The sequence below is a fragment of the Rattus norvegicus genome, chromosome 16, assembly GCF_021556685.1.
Source record: "Rattus norvegicus strain SHRSP/BbbUtx chromosome 16, alternate assembly SHRSP_T2T, whole genome shotgun sequence".
Taxonomy (NCBI): Eukaryota; Metazoa; Chordata; class Mammalia; order Rodentia; family Muridae; genus Rattus; species Rattus norvegicus.
Window position 1 is genome coordinate 41,552,364 of NC_141549.1, and position 25,154 is coordinate 41,577,517.

At 39.0% G+C, this 25,154-nt stretch overlaps 1 protein-coding gene and 1 pseudogene; one reads left to right on the plus strand and one right to left on the minus strand.

Moving 5' to 3' along the window:
* Erich1 (glutamate-rich 1) overlaps nt 1-25,154 on the plus strand; it is a gene marked incomplete at its 5' end in the record, with an annotated part of 52,793,804 nt that overhangs the window by 10,681,804 nt on the left and 42,086,846 nt on the right.
* Nucleotides 20,328-20,948, minus strand: LOC148000537 (glyceraldehyde-3-phosphate dehydrogenase pseudogene; annotated as a pseudogene).

The window sequence follows — 25,154 nt, forward strand, 5'->3', positions numbered from 1 at the left end:
ATAACAGTAAAACAAATTAGAAATTGTTGCTGCCCACATAAATCCACTTATTTTATTTACAAGCCATAGAATAGATTGGGTAGGTTTCAGGGTTATTTCACAGCCATAATGTCCCTTCTTATTTGTTTTTCCTGGCCACAAGCTCATGGTCCATCTCCTCTCATGTTAGCCTTCTCTGCCACCTTGTCTTTTCTCTTTCTCCTTTCTCTACTTGTAGCCTCTCTCACTTGATCAAGTCCCACCTTTTCTTCCTCTGCTGCCCAATCAGGTCCTAGTCTTTCATTAACCAGTTAAATTCGGGAAGAAGGTCTATAAAGCATCGTTTAGTGTGCATGGGGATCTGATGGTCTAAAGATCTGTCCCTTGGGAACAATCAGATTTTGTGAGCCAGTATTTAGCATTAGAAATCAAGCATTTTCAGACAAACACACTACATATAACTGTAATGAATAATATCAGTTCTATCCCTCTACAGAAGCTGGGTAATACATATATGTGTCTATTATATGTACATTTCTATGTAAATATAAAAGAATATGCTTCTGTATGCTTTTCAAACACTCCTACTGTTCCTCCTCTTTCATGATGACAGATTTTTTGCTTTGGTACATTTTTTCATTAATTTACATATTTATTCACTTATATACTTATAGCAGCCCCCTTCTCTCCTCCCTCCAAGTTCCACTCTTACCCATCACTCCCCACAATAATCTCTCCCCATCTCTGAAGAAAATAGAAATCCCCATAGGGGTTCCTCTGCACCCTGTCTCACCAACTCGCAACAGGACTAAGCACATTATCTTCCACTGAGGTCTGACCAGTCAGTGCAGCCCAGGTAGAGGGAGAGGATCCAATGCCTGGTAACAGAGTCAGAGACACCCCCACTTTGATTAATTGAGGACCAACTTAAAAACTAAACTGCATGTCTACTACAAATATGTAGGGATCATAGTTCCATCCCTTGCATGTACTTTATTTGGTGGCTCTGTGTGCCTCTATTGGCCCAGGTTTGTTGACTATGTAGGTCTTATTGTTGTGTCCTTGACACCTCCTCCTTGCTCAATTTTATCACCCACAATGCCTGACGTTTGGCTATGGGTCTTTGTATCTGCTTCCATCTGCTTCTAGATGAAGCCTCTCAGGAGACAGTCATTCTAGGTTTCTGTCGGCAAGTGTAGCAAAGTATCAATAAGAGTGTTAGGGGTTGATTCTCTAGTTTGGGCAGTCATTGGTTGGCTGTTCCATCGGTCTCTGTTCCATCTTTATCCCTGCATACCTTATAGGCAGAACAAATGTTGGGTTCAAGGTTTTGTCAGTGGGCCCATCATGTCATGCTTTCTCCACTGCAAGTCCTGTCTGGCTACAGGAGGAGATCAGTTCAGTTTCCAAATATCCTGATGGGTGGAATCTCAGGCAGGATAACACATAGACTCCCCAGAGCCTCCGTTTCCTGGTCTCCAGTTATTCCCAAAGATGCCCTAATGGATTCCCATTCTCACTCTAGCCCTCTTGTCCCCCTCCCCACATCTGATCCCCATCTTTGTTCCTCACCCCCTATCTTACCCACTTCCTTTTCCTCATCAACATACAATGACTATTTTGTTTCCCCTTCTGTATGAGATTTCACGCATCCTCCCTTGGACCCTCCTTATTAATGTGCACCTATAACTGATTATATATCCCTTGCATCAGAGCCCCAAGACCTGACACCATTACTGGGGTTACGGGGCACTCACAAAATGTGACCTATCACAACTGCCTTCCAAAAAACCCAACAAGAAGTTTAAAGAGTCAGATGCAGATATATGCACCCAACCAATGCATAGAAGCTGCTGACCCCCCTGGTTGAATTAGGGAAAAGCTGGAGGAAGCTGAGGAAGAGGGCATCCCTGTAGGATGACTAGCAATCTCAATTAACCTGGACCCATGAGATCTCTCAGACACTGGATCACGAACCAGGAAGCATAGATGAGGCCCCCAACACAAATACAGCAGACGATTTCTGGGTCTGGGTTCAGTCACCAAAGATGCACCTAACCTGCAATAGACTGAAGGTCCCAAGGAGTTTAAAGGTCTGGCAGGGTGGGTAGGTTGGGGTTATCCTCATGGAGACCGAGGGGCACCAAAAGGAGATATAGGATGTGGAACAGTTGGAGGGGGGACTTGGAGTTGAATAAAATCTGAAGTATAAAAATGAAAAATAAATAAATAATAAAAAATAATTGACATGGTCATTGTGTCTGTTCACAGAAGGAAAACTTTGACTAAAACAGTGACTCTGGTTCAGGTATAACTCAAAAGTCTGATTCCATAGTAAAAGAGCTAAGATTAATAAAACTGAATAAATGACAGCATTTGGTCACCAGTGATTTTTCCTATAAAAATAAAGTGACTATATATACCTTGTATCTTTCTGGGCCTGGGTTGCTTCAGTTTGGATGATATTCTAAAGTTCCATCCATTTGCCTGCAAAATTTATTGTCTTTGTTTTTATTCCGTTGTGTGGATAGACTGCATTTTATTTATCCATTCTTCAGTTGAATATTTGCTAGGTTGTAAATAATATTGATATGAACATAGGTGAATAAATGTCCTTGTGGTATATAGTTAGGCATATTTGGGTATATACCCAGGAGTAATACAAGCCAGTTCTGAGGGTAGAACTATTCCCAATTACCTGAGAAACCACTGAACTCATTTGTAAAGTGGTTATATGTAGAAATTAGTTATGGGTTCTTCCTTCCAGGCCCATGCTCCCAGAATCAAAACTCAAACTCAAAATATATTTATGAATACCTTGGCCATATAACTAGGCTCTTCTTTGACTAGATCATAACTTAAATTAACCCATTTATTGCAATCTCCTTCCATGTGGCTATTTACTTGTGCTCAGGTACACTGAATCTGTCTTATCATTCCTGGCAAAGCTTCTGCTTGTCCCTATTCCAGAATTCTCTCTGCTCCTAGATGCCCCACTTCCCACCTCCTGCCGAAGCCATAGGCCATCAGATTTATTATTGAGAGTGCCAAACCAATACATAGTAATATTTATTCTTTCAATAATTCTCCTTAGTCCAATTAATTGTCCCTTTTGAAATTTAAATTGAATATGATTATAATTATTATGGAACCATTATAAAATCTATAAGTCATGATATGCATTTACAATATCCAGTCCATAGTATTTGGTAACTAATGAGTAATTGCTATTATTGATCCTATCTTGGTGTGTTAACAATTCTGTACATTAATCATTTTCTATCCTAACTTGTATTATCATCTTACAGACATCTTCTTAGACACAGAACATCTTCTTAAATCAAACAAATTAAGCTTATAGTAAGTGAACCTATGATATTCTCCTCAATGGGATTGCTAACGATTCCACCGGACCAGTCAAATCTACTCTTCCTTCATAGAGAATGCACCAGGGATGACAGGACTATTCACCCTTTCCTCCTGGGATTGAAGCTCTACCTCATGTATACCTTCTCTAGAGACCCTATTTGAGGCTCCTCTGCCTGCTCTGTATACACACTCAATTTCCACCAACACAAGAGCTACTAGATCACAAACAGGGAAGGCTATGCTCTCCCAGAGGAAAAACTCCACCTTGCATTTCCCAAGTCAATGGAGTGAAAGATAAGGGAGAAATACAAATACAGTAAGAGACAGACAGACAGACAGAGATTCAATCAAAATGTAAAGTAATCTCTGGATAACCCAAGAAGTAAAGAAATAGAGGCTCAATATCTAATCCAAATGCAAAGGTATGTCTCAGCTATTGTTATATGCACCTGTGTGGACAGCTATGCGCAAATGGCTTGTGGGACGAAAAGAGAAATTAGAGTGAGAGATGGACTTCCAGTGGATTGGTGTTGCAGGTCCACTAAGGAAATGTTCTTGCCTTAAGGAGAACTTAATCTGACTTGCTGAGGTCAGATTGCAGTGTCCATTTTGCCCTCTGCCTGTGCAGAAAACTGGCAGAAGAGCAAATTGTAGCCTTTTCCCCTACCTCAGGTTATGTGAAGAGACTCAAATCCTCAGCATTCCCTTGAGAGTGGTAGATCTCGGTGGAGAGCAGGCTTGGCTTAGAGTTTAAATGAGGAATTGTAGAGTCTTACAGTTGAAGAAGTCACCTGTAAGGAAGACACTGTTCTGGGATCCATCAGTTCTGTTGTGTTGGGAGATCAGAGACAGGCGGGAACGATTGAAGCTGGTAACTAGGTGTGGCTTATAGACCTACGAGTTTGGAAGGGTCTTCCTTAAAACAAGCCACTTTGGTGGTTAGTTTGGCAATTGTGTGACAGAGGCCTGGCCCAGATACCACCTGATAGAACACATATTAATCTGAGAGACAAAAAGAGGCAGGGTCCACTAGCAGGTGAGCTGGCATTGGTACCTTCTGACCCAGAGAACTGGCTACCTTTCTGGAGATGAGGCTATTTGTGCCAAGAATGTTGATCCTAGGATGTCCCTTCCTGTCCTCAGGAGTAGACTGGAAAGCAGGCCCGCACCTGAGTATCCTTCAGAAGCTTCGGGAGAGTCGTTGCAAAGACATAGACCCAGAAAAGCTCTGCAAAATGCTGACAGAACTCTCTTCTTTGCCCATCCTGTCTAAAAGCCTGGCAGAGATTGGCTTCAGGCAAACCACCAAATGCTTGCGGAAACAGGAACTCCTAGACCCTTTTTCCGAGGACATCAGGTAGTCAACAAGGTCCAGGGAAACAGAAGTGGCTTTTGTCTCCTAAGCACAGAAAGAGCCACAGCACTGTTCCAATGGGACCAGCAGCAGGTGCCTGCTGGGTCCTTTGAGTCTTTTCTCATCAATTATGGAAGGTCTCCTTATCCACTGGCACTGCTCTCATGCAAGAAGATGGAGAGGACCAAATCCTGGAACAAAAGCACTTCAAGGCAAGTCTTCGAGCTAGAAAGATCTGAGTCCCATAGTTGTGAGTCCCATTTCAGAGAGCTACTCCAGTGCCACTAAATTAATGTTCCGGGATATCCAGGAGGAGTCTTCTTCACACCTGGACAAGTAACCTCAACATGGGCATGGACCCACGGTATTGACTTCAAAGCACTATTCAATTGATGATGCAGGCCCCCAGCTGTTTTTTCCGCAGAAATCCTACCAGGGTTCTTGCTAAAGAGCCCATAGTACCCTGGATCATGGTCAGGCCTCGATGTTTAAAACTGAGCCAGGGCAGCCAAAGGAGTCCTGGACTGAGACCCATAGACACCTGCAGCTGCAGGAGTCCCAAGAGGTGAGGCTGCAGGCATTGAAAGCCTGCATCCAAAGCACAAGAGCCAGCAGGCTAAAAGCCAAAGAGACAATGATGATCTCCTCCCCAGCTCAGGAGCCCAGGCTGGTAGCCAGAGTCTGAACTTGGAGGGATTGAACAGGATTCCGGCTGCCTTTACCCATCTTCTAGCTCTGAGGGCTTCCTATCTGCCCTTTGTGGGTAAGGGCAGCAGTAAGACAACCTCTGCTAAGAAAACCTGCCCTGCACATGGCCAAGGCCCTAGGAGATTATAAAAACGGTTTCCCTAGCAAGTGAACCTTGGTTGCTCTCTGTTGTGGCATTTCTTCTTTTCACTAGATCAGGCTCACCCATTTTCATCTCAAAGATGTTCTGGCTTTCCAGCTCCTAATCCTGGGATCCCAACTTTAACTCACGGATATCTTCTCTGCAAACACTGTTTGAAGTGTCTCTGACTACTCTGTATATTCACCTGCAGTTTCCACCAACCTGTGAGTGCCTAGATTCTACCAACGGAAAACTGTGTTCTCTCAGACAAAATACCTTGCATTTTCCAGATAGCCACCTACTACAGGAGAACTCTTAAAGACTGAAAACCTGGGCTTCCATCACAAAGACAAGCATGAGACCTTATGCCTTTGCGTCCATCTCTGATTGTGACTGGGTTACAGAAAAACCCTTTGAAATTCTGAATTCACACTGTGTGAACTCACAGTAAAATGTGGATTTCTTGTGATTCCAGAGCCACTGCACCTGCATTCTGAAATGCTGGTCACTTGGCTGAACTAATCCTTTTCTTGACATACTTCTGTTTTCACCTATTCTGGGCATTGCACTTAAGTTCTTTGCAGAATTTTTCATACCTTAATGTTTTATCCAAGGTATAAAACAACTTCAAATATAAATAAATATCTATCTCTGCATGTTTATGTATATATATATATCTTTAGAATGATGGATAGACATAAACATAGATGGTTGCTTGACAGTTGTACAAACAGACCAACAGCCAATAGACAATTCTACATATGTACATATAGACTAATATATAGATGTATTGATACATAGATAGACAGACAGACAGACAGATAGGGTATGCACACATGCCTTTCATGCCCACAACATCATAAAAATTAAACAAATTAAAATGTTGTAAAAATAAAAAGGAAATGAGCGACAGCACCATTGTAAATACCAAAATAAAATTGGTGTGTATGAGGCATGGTGTGTGGGGGTGGGGGGGTAAGAGGGAGAGAGATGGAGGAAGAGATTAAGTATGTGAAGAAAGTAGGACAAAACAGGGTCAATAACCTCTGACATTATACCTCATAAGGGCAATAGATCAGACATATTGGTACCCACCCTTAGACCAGCCATTTTGAGAGACCCTAGAATTTGAGGTCACAGTGGTCAGGTGAACAAAATGTGAGAAATCTGGGGTGATGTGGGCTAATTTATAAGTGAGGTTTTGAGAGATCTCAGGAGTGAAGGGGTAAGGAGAAATAACTACAGTGAGAAACAGACAGGCAGAAAGAAATTGAATCAAAATAAAAGGAATCTCTGGGTAACCCTGGGAGCAAAGAAGTAATAGACTAATATCAAATCTGAAATGAAAGTTTTGGACATGGCTGGGCACCTGTTTGTCCAGGTATGTGCAACTAACTTGTGGGGAAAAGAGAGAAATTGGAAGGAAGGGAGGGACTGCCATCAAGGTGGTGGTGCAGGTTTGCAAGCTGACCTCCGGGCTCACCTGCTATTTTAGAAATTAATTAGGGGTTTCTAGCCTACCGTGGATCATTGAGCTCCCAGATAAGAAGACTTAAAATCTTTATAAGAAGCTTTACTAGCACTGGAACTGGACATATATCACCTTCTCAGCTATTTTGTCTAATTTCCTGTCAATAAACCCAATGAATGATTGTTTTGCCATGTTCTGCCTGGTCTACCCTTACTCTAATTGGCCAGCCCTCATGGCCATGTTCTCATAATTCATCTAACCTTCGGATTTTCTCTTCTCTATTCACCTCCCTGTTTTCCCTCATGATCAGTGCTCAGAAACCAAGCCCAGCAACAGAGGCACTGAATAAGTTACTTCTTCTCAAATATATACTGTAGGCATCTTTATTGACCAATCAGATATAACTTGGTTGGCAAATTTCATAGCATCATTTGGCATACTTGAGAATCTCAGTAACAGAGCCAGTACTTCCATGTATTATAAAATATAGCAACAGATCAAACTTCAACACTTCCTCCTTTTTATCTAAATAAAATGTCTCTTTCTCATACAATAATAAACAACAAACAGTTGAAATAAATATGCAACAAGTTACATTCAAAAAGTCCAGTTTGTTTACATTTGGCAGCTCAGGAGTAGTATTCTATTATCTATTCTATCCCAGTGTTCAGTGTTTTGAATCTAATTTTCTACTCTAACTTGTATTATCATCCTAAAAACATCTTCTAGACTTCTTAAGTATATTGTAAGACTATTGTTATTTAGTCTTCAACTCCATGAGAAACATGCACAGGAATAAACATTACTTGAATATATAGGAAGAACAGGAATGCAGTTTGCAAAAATTATAGAAATGCCAGCTGGCTTCCTGCAAATCTCAAACATTATCCATAATGTCCAAGTGTCTATCTTCAGCTTTTTTGACCGGAATAGCTAGAAGAGTTTATGTGAAACAGGAAATATGACTTGCTTACCATTTTGTGGCAGAAGTTGGTGGTCCACTTTCCTGCATCAATTTATTCTTTTTAGACAGAATTTTTCTGAAGATGAAGTTTAGTCATTTTCTTTACCTAGCAGGTAGATGGCCATAATCAAAGCAAGTCCATGTGGAGGTTTTTGATTTTTATAATCTTCTTCCAAGGAGAATAGGATATTGCAAGGAGTGGATATGTCTTAATGTCTAAAAAGATCTTAAATTAATAAAATTATGTTTACATGATATATTCTGTGAGTCTCTGGGTTTTTTTAACATGATCTATTTATTTCTAGCATATCTGAACAAACAGTACCTGTTTCTAGCTATCATTTGTTAAACTTAGAATATACGTTTATGTGATAATTCAGATTAGTATCTAACATGGCTATGAGTTGGACTATTAATTTGCCTTGCTTAAATAGTATGTAATAGCTGCTTTCAAATGGACTAGAACTTTATATTGTGTCTTTAAGAATCTGTAAGTACAATACCTCAAAAAACATTAAAAACATAAATACATGATATATACCAAAATAATCTCAAATTTGTATCATACACTGTAACCCATACCAATATATCAAAACTAATGTGATTTTTGTGTCAATATACAAAAATTCTGTACCAATGTAACAACATATACTTTCACATTTGCATCAAAATACAAAGGTATCTGGCAAATTAATTATGGCTGTAAGTGTTTTTAAGAGTAGATTTGATAATCTACCCACTTTTGGACTAATATCCACTTATCAGTAAGTTCATAGCATGTTTGTTCTTTTGTGACTGGGTTACCTCACTGAGGATGATATTTTCTAGTTCCATCCATTTGCCTAAGAATTTCATGAAGTCATTGTTTTTAATAGCTGAATAGTACTCCCTTGTGTAAATGTACCACATTTTCTGTATCCATTCCTTTTGAAGTGTGGCATCTGGGTTCTTTCCAGTTTCCGACTATAATTAAGGCTGCTATGAATATAGTGGAGCATATATTCTTGTTATATGTTGGAGAATATTTTGGGTACATGCCCAGGAGTCATATAGCTGAATCCTCAGGTAGTTCTATGTCCAATTTTCAGAGGAACTGTCAGATAAGACCAAAAGTTTGGAACACCCAAAATACAATTCACAGACCACATAAAGCTCAAGAAGAAGGAAGAACAAACTGTGGATGCTTCAGCCCTTCATAAGAGGGCTTATAAAAGGGGAAACAAAGTACTCAAGGGAGGAAATACAGAGGCAAAGTGTGGATTTTGGATGCCAAGAAGTACTTGCTGACAGGAGCCTGATTTAGCTGTCTCCTGAGAGATTCTGCCAGAGTCTGACAAATACAGAGGCGAATTCTCACAGCTAACCATTGGACTGAGAATGGGGTTTCCAATGGAGGAATTAAAGAAAGGAGTGAAGGATTTGAAGAGGTTTGCAACCCTATAGGAAGAACAACAATATCAACCAAATGATATTGAAGCAGGGGAGAGAGAACGGGCTAGGAGGTTTCCAGAGAAGAAACCAGGAAGAGATAACATTTTAAATGTAAATAAAGTAAATAAATTAAATATCCAATAAAAATATGCTACCCAATAATGTGATATTCTTATATTTCTACACACCCCTTTTTCTTTTCAACCCCCTTTCCTTTAACTTATGAAGAAAAATAAATACAGGAAGGGAAAGGAGAGAGAAAAGAAGACCTCGAATCTAACTTCCTTATTTCTTCTCCTTGGTGTCCAAGACCGTAACTATTTGTAATCATTCCCTAAAATGAAAACATAGCCATAACTCATTAAATGGCCAAAACCATTCACCCCTCCTTAAGCGACTAGGACAATGATCTTCTAATAATTGTTTCCAGCTGAATTATGGTGAAGGATTACTTTTCATGGTGCCAAGAAAATTAGAAAAATGGTTAGTCTTACGCAAGCTATCGGTAGTCATTTGTTGTCCTTTCGCTGTATGTTGAGAAAGTGCAGGTGTAATGAACTTCCAATTGGAACAGCCTGAAAGGCTGGACCATGTAAGCTAGCTGTTCTGAAGTTTTCCCGGAATAGTATCCCAAGGACATAGCAGTTTGAATCTGAATCAGGTGTCCCAACATCATCAAGAGTGGATCTTGCCAGGATTGCTTCATTGACCTTCCATTCTGCAATATACAAACCTTACAAGCAATATACAGTTCTATAAAGACAATGTTTGTATGAAATACGTGGGGTACACAGGTCAATTGGGGATGACTTTCTCCATTTTGTTTGAGCAAGTGAAACACAACTGTCATTTTTTACAACTTTAATCATGTAATCAAACTACCAGAAATCTCCATTCCTGCCATCTGAAAGGATGGTATGAAATACAAGTTATGAGAATTCTTTAGCCAATACAATTTATTGGCTATGGAAGTTGGTGTTTTGGCTAGAAGCATTTTATGTCCTAGAAAGTCTCAGAGCTGTTTCCAAGTACAGGATCATCAAATGTAAGTTATCTGTTTTGGTCTTGATTTGATTCTTCTTATCTGTGGCAATGATATTTAAACTGTTGGCATTTAGTCTAGGCTCTGCCCACAGTTTCCTGGCAACAGCCAGGTGTTCCTGAGTCACTACAAAAGGGGATGCTTGCCCACTCCTCACTCTCATGCTCTTGCTCTTCTCCTCTTTCTCCGGCTCCCTTACCCTCCTTACCCCCTCTCGCCATTCCCCTCTCTCTACAAGCTCATTGCCAGCCTCTATGACCTCCGCTCTCTGCCCTTCTCTTCTCTACTACCCCCTCAACTCCCATGCCCATGCCCTAAATAAACTATAATCTATACTATACTATGTGGCTGGTACCTCAGAGAGGAGGGATGCCTCAACATGGGCTGCAGAGACACCCCTATCCCAAACCCCATACTATGACTCCACCAAATATATTCCTGGCTTCTTTTTTCTTTTATACAACACAGTACAAGTGACCTCCCTCTGTCTAATCTGATTTTTATAGTTTTTGATGGGATTTAAATCCTTTTCTCCACTCCTTTTGATATATGCACAAATTCTCTCTTCCAACAAAACATCCTTTTTCCAGCAGCTTGAAGTCTTACAGTTATAGACTAATCCAATTTAGCAGCCTGTTTTCTACTTAGGTCTGCTCCATTTTGGCCTTTCTCAAAGAGATTGTATAATACCATCATAACCATTGTCACTAAGTCAAAATCTACATAGTATTGTTAAGAGAAAATGTGTAATTTTGAGGTTTAGACTGTCATTTACATGTTGCTGTATCTATCAGCAGTGTGTCTGCTATGGCTTTATTGTGTAGATCAAGCAGTTCTAGAATTCATAGAGCTCTGCCTGTCTTTGTCTCCTCTGTCTGCTGTGGTTTAACTCATATGCTGACACACCCCCATCCCTTTATTTACATGAAGAGTCTTTGGTCTTCTGTTTGATTCTGGCTACAGCAACTAACTTAGTGCTGCATTTCTGAACACCATGACTGCAGAGCACTTCCCATAGGACAAAACTGGGCCAATTTGAATTGCCAAGCTTGGGAGGTTCTGAAGTGGCTTATCTCATACTTGTGGTCTCTGGGAAGTTTCCACAGGAGCTACCATGGCTGCATTCGGCCCATGTGTAATCCAGAGTTAGTTCCTCCTACTAAGCCACAGCTGTACTCTGTCCTCGAGAAAAGCCCCAATTTCTGTGTTTTGTTTGAAATTCAGTAGGGACTTCTGAAAAAAGCAAAAAGCCACCTTCCATACTATCTCTCTGCGTGTTCCTTCTCCTGATCTAGGATACTTCTTCCTTCTCCTCTTGTGTAGTTCTGATAAGCTTTGATTTTTGCCCTCCTCCTCCTCCACCTCCTCCTCCTCCTCCTCCTCCTCCTCCTCCTCCTCCTCCTCCTCCTCCTCCTCCTCCTCCTCCACCTCCTCCTCTAAGAGACCAGGACTGTTGTGGGGCATTGCAATTTAAACTTGGGTTCTAAGTAGGTTCTTGTTCCACATTTTGTGCAATTTGTAGAAGACAGATCCAGGTTCTTCCTCCCAGCTCCCTGCTCTAAGTAACAATACTCAGACTGGAAATATATTTAAAAATACCTTGGCCATATAACTAAGCTCTTCTTTGACTAGACCATTGCTTGAATTAGCCCATTCATTTTAATATAATTCTTCAGAATAGCAAGTTGCCTGTGTTCAGGGACCATGTTTCCATCTTTTTGACTGAACTTATTCCTGGCTCCACCCCACATTTACTTCTCTTCTTGGATGCCCCACTTTCTATTTCCTGCCTAAGCCACAGGCTATCAAATTTAATGACATGTACCATATCTATACAGACATAAGATATTCTTTCTACAGTCAGACTGCTAACAGCAATGGAGAAGTGTTCATTATGCCCCACAATCCAAACAGTATGTCATTTTCCTGGAGGTATTTATCTTAGGTCCTGAGCAACTGGTGTTCTGTTGAGGAAAGTGTCTCCTGTGCCAATGAATTAAGGCACTTCTTCACTTTCTCTTCTATTGGATTTAGTGTGTCAGAATTTATTTGGAGGGCTTTGATCTACTTGAACTTGAGTTTTGTTCAGATTTATATATAGGGATCTATTTCATTCAACATCTATTTCTAGTCTTCTACATCCAGAATCCAGTTAGACCAGCATGATTTGTTGCATATATTTTCAGTTGTCCATTGCAGTTTTGGCTTCTTTGTCAAATATCAAGTTTCCACGGGTGTGTGGTTTATTTCTGTGTCTTTTATTCTATTCTACTGATCAACATGTCTATTTTTACCACTACATGTGAGATGTATTACTGTAGCTTGATATGAGGGATAGAGAGACCTCAGAATGTCTTTAATTGTACAGTATTATTTAGCTATCCTGATGGTTTTCTTTTTCCATATGAATTTGAGAATTGCTATTTCAAGATTAGTAAAGAATTGAGTTGTAATTTTGATGGGGATTAAATGGAATTTTCAGATACTTATAAAATGGTCATTTTTACTATGTTAATACTGTGGATCCATGGCTATGGGATATCTCTCCATTTTCTGTTTTTCCCCCCAATTTCTTTCTTCAGAAGTATGATGTTCATTTCATACTGGTCTTTAACTTGCTTGGATAGAGTTACACTAAGATTTTTAAGATACCTGTGGCTATGGTGAAGGGTTACAATTTTGTGTGGACATTGTTTCTCTCATTATTTCCTCAGCCTGTTTATCTTTTGTATAAAGGAGGACTACTGGTGGGTTTGTTTTTTTTTTTTTTTTTTTTTGTTTGTTTGTTTGTTTGTTTTGTTTTTTTTGGGTTTTTTTTGTTTTTTTAGTTAATGTTGTATCCAGCCACTTTGGTAACAGTGTTTATCAGCTGTAGAATTTTTCTAATTTTTATTGTTTTATTTCAATTTTCATGTCTTTACCTGTTTGGTTCTGTCCTTCTGTGTTTTTAAGGGATCTGTTTGTTTCTTCTTTAACATCGTATTTCTATCTTTATAAAATTGGACTGAAGCTCATTTTCTTGTGCTTCAATTATGTTAGTACATCTAGGGATTTTTTGTTAGTAGGATAGCTCTACTTTGAAATTGCCATACATTTGGATTTTGTTGATTTTGTTTTTACGCTGGCCTTTAGTCATCTGGTTATCACTATATGTATCCCTATACAGCAGGCCTCCAGTGGGCAGACTTTTGCTGGACAATGGATCGCTGGGAGGACAACGTGATGCTCAGGGTAGTTGGGTGTGCCCAAGGGTACTTGCAGGGTAGGAGGATGGGACTGGGACATTTAACCTGCATGTTCCTGGTGCTGCAGACCTGGTGAATGTGGGAAAGAGGGTTCCTCTTTCACTCTGTTTTAATGAAATACCAACTCTTATACTTTCAAAAAGGAGTATAAACTTTCAAAGACCTTTGAACCATTTATTCATGTGTTTCATCTGTAGCATATTTTGTGTATTATACCTTTTTAAAAATTAGGAAAGTCTTGTAAAACATTAAAGAGAGTCTATAAGATCCTTCATATTGAAATCTGTGATTATATTTGAACAATATAATTTATTTAACAATATATTTCTAATGAAATGGATTCAGCAGAGTCCTAATGAGAAGACAACAATCAATATAGGAGCTTGGTAAGTTAATTTACACAAATTATAAAGGCCTGTGAATATGACTTGATGAGGAGTTTGCCTCACATATATGAAACCCAAAATGACTAATATTGAAGACAATGTACTTGAAGACAAAAAATGTTAAATTGCTCTGAAATCATTATGCAGGTAATATTCATCTTTATTAGTTCAAATGCAATAATGATAAAAAGGATAGTGCATTCACATTGTAGAAAAAGATATGTCAAAATTGATATGCTGAACAAAGAAAAGTCTGTCTTTACTGGGTGTAGCTATGATGATAGGTTATCCATGAGATACTGAACATATCAAGTTCAATTATCCTTAATTGCATTATCTGAGAAAAAACTAAGTTGCAGTTAGCAGAAATTAATGAAAGAAGACAATTCAATATGTATTACTTGATATATTTTCATTGAAATATTAGTGAAAAATGCTGGAAAACAGCACACCAAATAAACACTAAGACAGTCTAGTGGAGGAGTTATCACACTATGGATGAGTTATCACAATTAAAGTGAAGAAAAAGGGTAGATGTTTGCTTAATAACAAGGAAGTAAGAAAATAGCCTTTTTTCAAAAGCATATGAAGCAAATATCAATGAGCAATGAAACTGTAGAAACCTTTATCCACTACTGAGGTGAATGTATTTTTATTAATGTACTTGAAAAATAGTATAACATTACCACCTAATAGTAAACACACATTAATCCTAGAACTCCTGACTCTCTGGAGACACCCTCCTACAAAATATCTCTCAGCTAATACTTTCATTACCTTTATACAAATGAAAGTTCCAACCCACCAGGAAAGGCATGTCCACTGCTACACTAGTAGCACAACTGTCCTGTGAACAAACAACTGCTCTGTTTTGGGATTTCAGACTCCCAGCAGCAAAGTCATGCTACATACTATAAACCTGGTTGTGGGATGCACTGAGCATAAGCACGAGGGATAACATATTATAGTTGTTTAGTTATATTGTGATGGCATCAAAATTCCTTCCAAACATCTATATTTTAGACAAAAGCATTCTCGGTATTAATCACACTTTACATTGAAATGGAATGAATTTCATTCCATTGATCCTTGATTGCTCAATGTATTCACAATAAGGCTCAGTTGATTGCTCATCCCTAAATAGGATACATTCATGCCCACTGTTAATCTTGGTGATATGGCATTAACAACGGAAAGGAACCTGCCAGGGAGGGGAGTTGATCTCAACCCTCGATGTGAGGGTTGAGAATAATCAAAATGTTTAAGTCACATGTAGGCAATAAAGAACAGATAATTAATAAAAACAGTTCAAGTCACAAACTCTTAATTGATTTATAGGAGATACTGGGTGCGTGGAAAACTAAAATTACTGTAACTATCCTAAATCCATTTAAAAACATTACTCAGAAACTAACTTCAAATCATCACTGCTCAAAAGTGGGAAACTAATCTTCTATGGATTGTCATTGAGTATGAAAACCCCACTTAAGGCCAGATCCCATGCACAGAAGGAGATGGCCAACACAAAACAATCCCAATAGCATTTTTGGAGGTTTATGTTTCACTGTACATTGTCGGGATTTTTTTTAACTTAACAGGTCCTTTGCAAATCTATTATGCCTTCTGGATTTCTGTTTTTATGGTACATCTGAGTGTAAGAATCTTTACCACTGTTTCTGCTGTTCTTGTGCTTTTCCTTTGGATCTTGTTTATCAGTTTCCTTGTCTCGTTTCAGTTTGTTTGCTTTTATTTTATTTTATTACTATTTTAGATGTCTGTTTTAAAGGAGAAAAAAATAGTGTATATTTGGGGTGGTAAGATACTGTGAGGTGTTAGAGGAGGGGAAGCATAATCAGAATATACTCAGGGAAAAAATCTATTTTCAATAAAAAAAACAGAAAGCACATAACTGATTTCACTAAGAGTTTTTAAATTCACTCTTAGACCATTTCTGAGACAACACTAGGGAAACTAAAAGGGAGAAAGACCAATCTAATTAATAAAGTATAAGCAATAGAAATATCACAAAGAAATCAGATGATGCATGTTCAAAAAGCAGAATTAAACAGAAAATCATTGCTGACACAGACTGAAGACAGTGAACTGTGCTACAGCTGTGAATTCACAAAAAATGGTGGATGAAGGTTTGCATGGAATAAATTTTAACTTCTTTGAATTTGATCAGCTCATACACAGCAATTTTAAGTTGCCTCAATATAGACTGGGAAAAATAACAACTATCCAAATAGTTTTTATTTTAAGAAGCTACTTGGAGTTTTAAAAGTTAGAATTTCATAACTGTAACATTGTTATTTCAAACATGTTGATTATTTAATTATTATTCTGATACTGCAATTTGATTTTTGAAAGACAAAGACAGAATTTCTATTCTAACTTCAGTCCTTGGTGCTTTCAAAACTAATGCTTTTTTTGTCTGCTCCAACTTGCTTGACTTGATGGTCTTCAAGAGGATGAAATCCAAAATGAGAGCTGTAGTTTATTTCTGTGTTTCCCATTCTGGTTACAGAATCTCGCTTTTTTGTTTTTCAGAGAATAATGTCAAAATATCTCTCAAAATTGTCCTTTTTTTAAAATCACAGTAGCGAACTTTTTCTAAACTACTGAAATTGCCTCTGGATTTGTTTGACTATATCTAATATTTTACCCATTAAATCAACCCTAAACATTTAAGCCTATACATTCTTAAAAGACTTTCTTATCTTGTCACCATGACTTAAATGTTTAGTTATCCAAGATCAACAACGTATATTTGGTATCAGCCCACCTGTGCTAATATTTCGATTTATACTTTTATCCCCATTAACCTGGATGCATTTTTGTCTCAAAATTTGGCTATTCTACCACATTATGCAAGGGAAAAATTTATTCATCAAAAATAACAACAGCAAGAAAGCCAAGAAAACAATGCACATAGAAATTGAGAGCTCAAGAACTCTTTTTTGTTGATTCTTTGAAAGGACTGAGGAAATATAAAGATAGCCCAAAAATAAGAGAGTAATATTGCTTCTGTAAATAGAGTAGGTGGTAATAATAGTAATACAATAATAGTAATTCTAATAATAAGTATTAATTAATAAGTAGTAAAATGATTGGAAGAAAGTAAAAGCAGACTTATCAGCAGAATAAATCAGACATCTTTTTCTTGTTGGATATTTTTCATTTACAGTTCAAATGTTATTCCATTTCCCAGTTTCTGGGACATAAGTCCCCTATCATATCACCCTCCCCTTATTCTATAAGGGTGTTCCCCTCCCCAAACACCCCCCTTTCTGAATTCCACTCCCATTCTCCTAAACTGAATCTCTCAAAGGAGACTATGAAAGCTAGAAGATCCTGGGCAAGATGTCATACAGATCCAAGGAGAGCACAAATACCAAACCAGGCTACTATGCCCAGCAAAACTCTCAATTAACATAAAGAAACCAAGATATTCCATGACAAAACAAAATTTACACAATATCTTCATACAAATCCAGACCTACAAAGGATAATAGATGGAAGACTCCAACACAAGGAGGGAAATTACTCCCTAGAAAAAGCAAGAAAGTAATCTTTCAACAAGCCCATAAGAAGCCACACAAACCAATTCCACCTCTAACAACCAAAATATCAGAAAGCAACAATCGCTTTTCCTTAATATCTCTTAACTTTAATGGGGTCAATTTCCCTATAAAATGACATAGACTAACTGACTGGATACTTAAACAAGACCCAACATTTTGGTTCAAAGGAAGAAATAAGGAAAGAAATTAAAGACTTTATACAATTTAATGGAAATGAGGGCACGACATACTAAAACTTATGGGACACAATGAAAGAAGTGCTAAGAAGAAATTTCATACCTCAGAGAGTCTCAAAACAAAACTGGAAAGAACATACACTAGAAGCTTTAAAGTACACCTGAAAGATCTAGAACAAAATGAAGCAAATACAGCCAAAAGCAGTAGAGAGCAGGAAATAATCAAACTCTGGGCTAAAATCAACCAAGTAGAAACAGAAAGGACTATACAAAGAATCACCAAAACCAGGAGGTGGTTCTTTGACAAAATCTACAAGATAGAAAAACTGTTCCCCAGACTAACCATAGTGCACAGAGCTGGTATCCTACTTAACAAAATCAGAAATGAAATGGAAGACATAAAAACAGAAACTGAGGAATTAAAAAAATTATCAGATCCTACTATAACAGCTGATACTCAATAAAACTGGATGAAATGGCCAATTTTCTAGGCAGATACCATGTACAAAAGTTAAATCAGGATCAGATAATCATCTAAACAGTCCCAGAAAGAATCAGAAGAAGCCATTAAAATTTCCCAAACAAGCAAAAATCCCTCAGGACCAGACGGATTTAGTGCAGAATACTATCATACCTTCAAAGAAGACCTAATACAAATAAATGTTCTTCAAACTATTCCACAAAATAGAAACAGAGAAAACCCTACCCAATCCATTCAATGAAGCCCCAACTATGCTTGAACGTAAACTACACAAAGACCCAACAAAGAAAGAAAACATCAGACCAATTTCCCTTATGAATATCAATTCAAAAGTACTCAATAAAATTCTTGCAAACTGAATCCAAGAACACATCAAAATTGTCATTTATCAAGATCAAGTAGGCTCCATCCCAGGGGTGCAGGGATGGTTCAATAGATGGAAATCAATTAACATAATCCAGTATATAAACAAAATCAAAGAAAAAACACATGATCATCTCATTAGATAACGAGAAAGCATTTGAAAAACTGAATATCCCTTCATGGTAAAAGTCTTGGAAAAGTAAAGTAGTCAAGGCCCATATCTAAATATAGTAAAAGCAATATACAGCAAATCAGTAGACAATATCAAACTGAATGGAGAGAAACTTGAAGCAATCCCACTAAAATCAGGGACTAGACAAAGTTGCCCTCTCTCTCCCTACTTATTCAATATAGTACTCAAAGTCCTAGCCAGAGCCAATTAGACAACAAAAGGGGGTCAACAGGATACAAATTGGAAAGAAAAAAGTCAAAAATATCACTATTTGCGATGATATGATACTATACTTCAGTAACCTCAAAAATTCCACCAGAGAACTACTAACCCACATATTCAACTTCAGCAAATTGGCTGGATATAAAATTATCTCAAACAAATCAGTAGCCTTCCCCTACTCAGAGGATAAAGAGGTTAAGGAAGAAATTATGAAAATGACACCATTTACAGTAGTCACAATTAACAAAAAATACTTCAGTGTGAATCTAACCAAGCAAGTGAAAAATCTGTATAGCAAAACTTCAAGTCCCTGTAGAAATTGAAGATCTCAGAAGGAAAGACCTCCCATGCTCCTGGATGGGCAGGATTAATATTGTAAAATTGTCCATCTTGCCAAAAGCAATATAAAGATTCAGTGCAATCCCTATAAAAATTTCAATGCAATTCTTCAGAGTTAGAAAAAGTAATGGGCAAATTCATTTGGAATAACAAAAACCCAGTATAGCAAACACTATCCTCAACAATAAATGAACTTCTGGGAGAATCATCATCCCTGACTTCAACCTGTATTACACAGCAATAGTGATTAAAAAACTGTATGGTATTTGCACAGAGACAGGCAGGTAGTTCAGTGGAATAAAATTGAAGAGCCAGAAATGAACACACACTGATGGTCACTTGATGTTTGACAAAGGATCTAGAACCATCCAGTGGTAAAAAGACCTCATTTTCAACAAATGGTGCTGATTCAACTGGAGGTCAGCATGTAGAAGAATGCAAATTGATCCATTCTAATTGCTCTGTACAAAGCTGAAGTCCAAGTGGATCAAGGACCTCCACAGAAAACCCTTTATTTTTCTATGGCACCAGAAAGGACCTTTACTCACAGAGCATTTGTTGCTGCTCCATGTTAACATGTTCCTTCCTTCCCTCCTTGTTCTTTTGCTTTTATTTATATCCTGCACACTAACTTTATAATTTTTATGACATTTCATTCCCACTCTGAAAAATAAAGAAAAAATTCTAATTTAATTGATGCACAAACCAATTATGGTTTTTTGTGGGTGCAGTGAACTTTATTGATGGTATTCAAGAGAGAAGGGAGAGCTCCCTAGGCCCCTCCTACTATTACGGAGTCTGGGTGGAATTGTGAGGGAGATGCTCGGTGTTGGTGGCTGAGTTAAGATGGGGACTTCTAGCAACTGAGGGCCTCCATCTTGTTCTCAGTATCCTTGCTGGGCTGGGTGGTCCAGGGTTTCCTACTCCTTGGAGACCATGTAGGCCATGAGGTCCATCACCCTGTTGCTGATGCCGTATTCATAGTCATACCAGGAAAGGAGCTTTACAAAGTTGTCATTGAGAGCAATGCCAGCCCCAGCATCAAAGGTGGAAGAGTGGGGGTTGCTGTTGAAGTTGCAGCAGACAACCTGGTCCTCAGTGTAGCCCAGGATGCCCTTTAGTGGGTCCTTGAATACCTGCTTCACCACCTTCTTGATGTCATCATACATGGCAGGTTTCTCCAGGCAGCATGTCAGATTCACAATGGATACACTGGGGTTACGAACACGGAAGGTCATGCCAGTGAGTTTCCCGTTCAGCACTGGGATGACCTGGCCCACAGCCTTGGGAACACCAGTAAATTCAGGGATGATATCCTGGGCTGCCCCACGACCATCATGCCACAGCTTTCCAAAGGGGCCATCCACAGTCTTCTGAGTGGCAGTGATGGCATGGACTATGGTCATGAGCCCTTCCATGATGCCAAAGTTGTCATGGATGACCTTGGCCAGGAGGCCTAAGCAGTTGGTGGTGCAGGATGCATTGCTGACAATCTTGAGGGAGTTGTCATATTTCTCGTGGTTCACACACATCACAAACATGGGGGCATCTGCTGAAGGGGCAGAGATGATGACCCTTTGGCCCCCCCTTCAAGTGAGCCCCAGCCTTCTCCATGGTGGTGAAGATGCCAGTAGACTCCACGACATACTCAGCACCAGTGTCACCCCATTTGATGTTAGCAGGATCTCGTTCCTGGAAGATGGTGATGGGTTTTCCGTTGATGACAAACCCATTTTCAGCCTTGATTGGGCGGTTGAACTTGCCATGGGTAGAGTCATACTGGAACATGTAGACCATGTAGTTGAGGTCAATGAAGGGGTCGTTGATGGCAACAATGTCCACTTTGCCAGATGCAGAGCAGAAGGCAGCCCTGGTAACCAGGCGCCCAATATGGCCAAATCCGTTCACAGCGACCTCCACCATCTTGTCTATGAGACGAGGCTGGCACTGCAGGAGAAGATGCGGCTGTCTCTGGAACAGGGAGGATCAGAGAGCCCCAATTATGTTTCTATTCAAGGAAAAAATGTAGTTTTAAAGGATACAATCCTCAAGAAAAAGATAGAACCTTTTATTTATTACTCCTATTTTAATAAGTAGCTGAGCATACTTCAAATGTCTTATCTGAATAACTTATGTACATATTTCGTGCCATACTCTGCAATATAAGATTTAGTTTCTTTCCTTTTCATACTATCTTTTTCCATTTTTGATGACGGATCTTGAACTTACTTATACTAACTACATACCGTTAACTAAGATACATCACTAGATAGATGTATTACTAAGAAAATGTTTGCATTGATGGAATTAATTATAGAAAATGCTATATTGACTAGTTCTGTGACTTTTCCCTTGGTAGACAATACATGGTAAATCTTGGAGTTCCCTTTTAAAAGATAAGGATAGTCATTGCTATCTTCTTGACTTACATTACTTATATGCCCCATTTTATACTCTGATTTAATATTTGCAGAAGAATATTTTTAATTACTTTTATTATTTAAGTCCAGTTCTTACCTGCCTCCTGCTCCCCCTCCCACAGTTCCTCATCCCATTCCTCCTCCCCTCTGTCTCCTAGAGGATTTCCCCACACAGGCAGCCAGGATTCCCCACTCCCTGGGGCCTCAGGTATTGAGGATTAGGCATGTCTTCTCTCACTGAGGCCAGAACAGGCAGTCCTCTGGTATATATGTGTTATGGGCCTCAGACCAGCTCCTAGATAGTGCCTGGATTGTGGCTCAGTGTCTGAGAGATCTTGGGGGTCCAAGTTAGTTGAGACTGCTCATCCTCCTATGGAGTGGACCTCCTTCTCAGCTTCTTACAACCTTTTCCTAATTCAACCACAGGTGTCCCCAATCTCAGCCCAATTGCTGGGGGTAAATATCTGGGTCTTTCTCAGTCAGCTGCTTGCTAGGCCTCTCAGAGGAGAGAGGCTAGGTGCTAGTGTCAGGCCTTGGAGCCTCCTGTTGAGATGGATTTTAAGTTAGGTAGGTCCATGGACTGCATTTCCCTCAGTCTCTTCTCCATTTTTCTCCCTGCAGTTCTTTCAGAAGGGACAATTCTAAAATTTTTGACTGTGAATTGGCAACTCCATCCCTCACTTGGTGCCCTCCTGGAGGAGGACTCTACAAATTTCCTCTCCCCACTCTTGGACATTTCATCTAAGGTCCCTCTCTTTGAGTCCTGAGAGTTTCACCTCACAGGTCTCTGGTAATTTCTAGAGCTCCTCCCCAACCACAGTTTGAGGTTACTATTTTCCATTCACTCTACTGGCACTCAGGAGTTCTCTCCTGTCTCCTACCCCTCATACTTGATCATGTTCCCCTTTCCCCTCTCTCATCCACCCAGTTCCATTTCTTCAGTGATTGTTTTCTCACTCCCAAGCAGGATTGAAGCATCTACACTTGGACCTTCTGCTTGTTACCCTTCTTGAGTTCTTTGAATTTTATCCTAGATATTCTGTATTTTTGGGCAGAATCATATTTTTAAAAATTAGAATAGCTTCTGATAAGCATTTGTTGATCTCTACTAGTTAGATAAATTCATTAAATTAAGATTATTGCTCTAATCTCATTGGTGGGCATGTTTTCCTCTGAGAGTTCTTAATCTTCTTACTCTCTGTAGAATTTCCTTCTTGGAATCCATATAAGACAAAAACTTGGACATTCATTAGGCATCTTCGAATGTCCTTACTTATTCTACTTACTTTCAGAGCCAATCTTTGTCCTGTGTATCATACAATTCACCTACCCTGGGAGATTCTGGCTGCCATTTGCAGTGTGCCTAGTCTCTGGAAACACTACCACCTTGCATTGGTCTCTGGGTCTGTTTTGGAGTTTCTCTTTTAACTAGGAGTTTCAGAAAATATGCATATTCATTTCTCCCTCTGTACTTCTTGTTGGAAAACAATAAAGGTTTTCTGATTGTGATGGTTTGAATTCGCTTGGTCCAGGGAGTGGCACTATTAGAAGGTGTAGCCTTGTTGGATGAAGTGTGTCACTGTGGGAGTGGTCTTGGAGACCATTCTCCTAGCTGCCTGGGTATGATCAGTCTGTTCCTGGCTTCCTTTGAGTGAAGTTGTAGAGCTCAGCTCCTCCTGAACCATGCCTGCCTGGATGCTATAATGCTGCCATGCTCTTGCCTTGATGATACTGGACTGAACCTCTGAACCTGTTAGCCAGCACCAATTAAATGTTGTCCTTTATAAAACTTACATTGGTCTTACATGTGTCTGTTCACAGACATTAGACCCTAACTAAGACACTGATTAATAATTCAATAAAATTTGAAAAGACAAATTTTATACTTTTCAAACGTATATGGAGTGAATTTGTATCTTTTATTTCATATGTGTTCCATTAACTCTACTTATTGTGTCAGGCTTCATAAGTAGGGTAAGTTTATACATTATTCTTATGAAAATATATTTTCCTCATGGATAGGGGTCAGGCTGAGATAAAATAGGTAAATTTAATTACTGTTGACCAGGTAGCAAATCATAAGACTATTTTCATAGGCCAGTTAAGGAATAATGAAGTAAGTAATGATAAAGGAGCTTCAGGCAGGTTCAAGGAGGTTAAATATGGGGAAAATAAATGCCTTTATGACCCATATAGGAAATACTAAATACAAGACATACCATACAAGGTAGGAAAATAAAATTATTATTGATTTTTGTACAAAACTCCCATGAAGTAGTTAATGAACTCACCAATTTTAAATTGAGAAGCTTAGTCTTTCAAAGGCTAAACAGTTAATTCATATCCATATTGCTCCATAACTTGTGTAGCTGCTTCAACTCACATTCAATATGCTGCTATGTTTTAAACTTAATAAAGAAAATGGGATCTTTTCAATTAAATGTTTTATTAGCTTTCTTTTTGGTCTTTTTTGTTGTTTTTAGAGTTTTTCCTTTTTTTCTCATATTGAATATTTTTAAATTGTATTACAAAGTTATTCCCTTTCCCAGTTTCCTGAAGATAAGCCCACTCTCCCATCCCCCACTTCTATAAGGGTGTTCCCAACCTGGTCCATGACCCCTTACCACCGCCCCAAGACATTCCCTTACACTGGGGGGTCCAGCCTTGGCCAGATCAAAGGCTTCTTCTTCCAGTGGTGCACAACAAGGCCATGCTCTGCTACATATGCAGCTAGAGCTATGGGTCAGTCCATGTATAGTCTTTGTGTAGTAGTTTAGTCTCTGGGAGCTCTGGTTGATTGGAATTGTTGAACTTATGGGGTTGCAAGCCCCTTCAGCTCAATCAATCCTTTCTCTAATTCCTCTAACAGGGACCCTGAGAAAACTCAGTTCAATGGTTTGTTGCTAGTATTTGCCTTGGTATTTGACATGCTCTGGCTCTGCCTCTCAGGAGAGAGCTATATCTGGCTCCTGTCAGCATGTTCTTCTTAGCTTCATCAGTCTGAACTAGTTTTGGTGGCTGTATATATATTGGGTGTATACCCATTGTGGCAGGTTCTAAATGCCCATTACGTCAGTCTCTGCTCCTAATTTTGCCTCCATAGTTCCTCTTATGAATATTTTTGTTCTCCCTTTTGAGGAGTGAGGCTTCCACACATTTGTCATCCTTCTTGATATTCATGTGGTCTGTGGATTGTATCTTGGATAATTCGAGGTTTTGGGCTAATATCCACTTAGCGAGTGCATACAATGTGTGGATTTTTTTGAGATTGGGTTATCTCACTGAGGATGATATTTTCTAATTCCATCCATTTTCTTATGAGTTGTA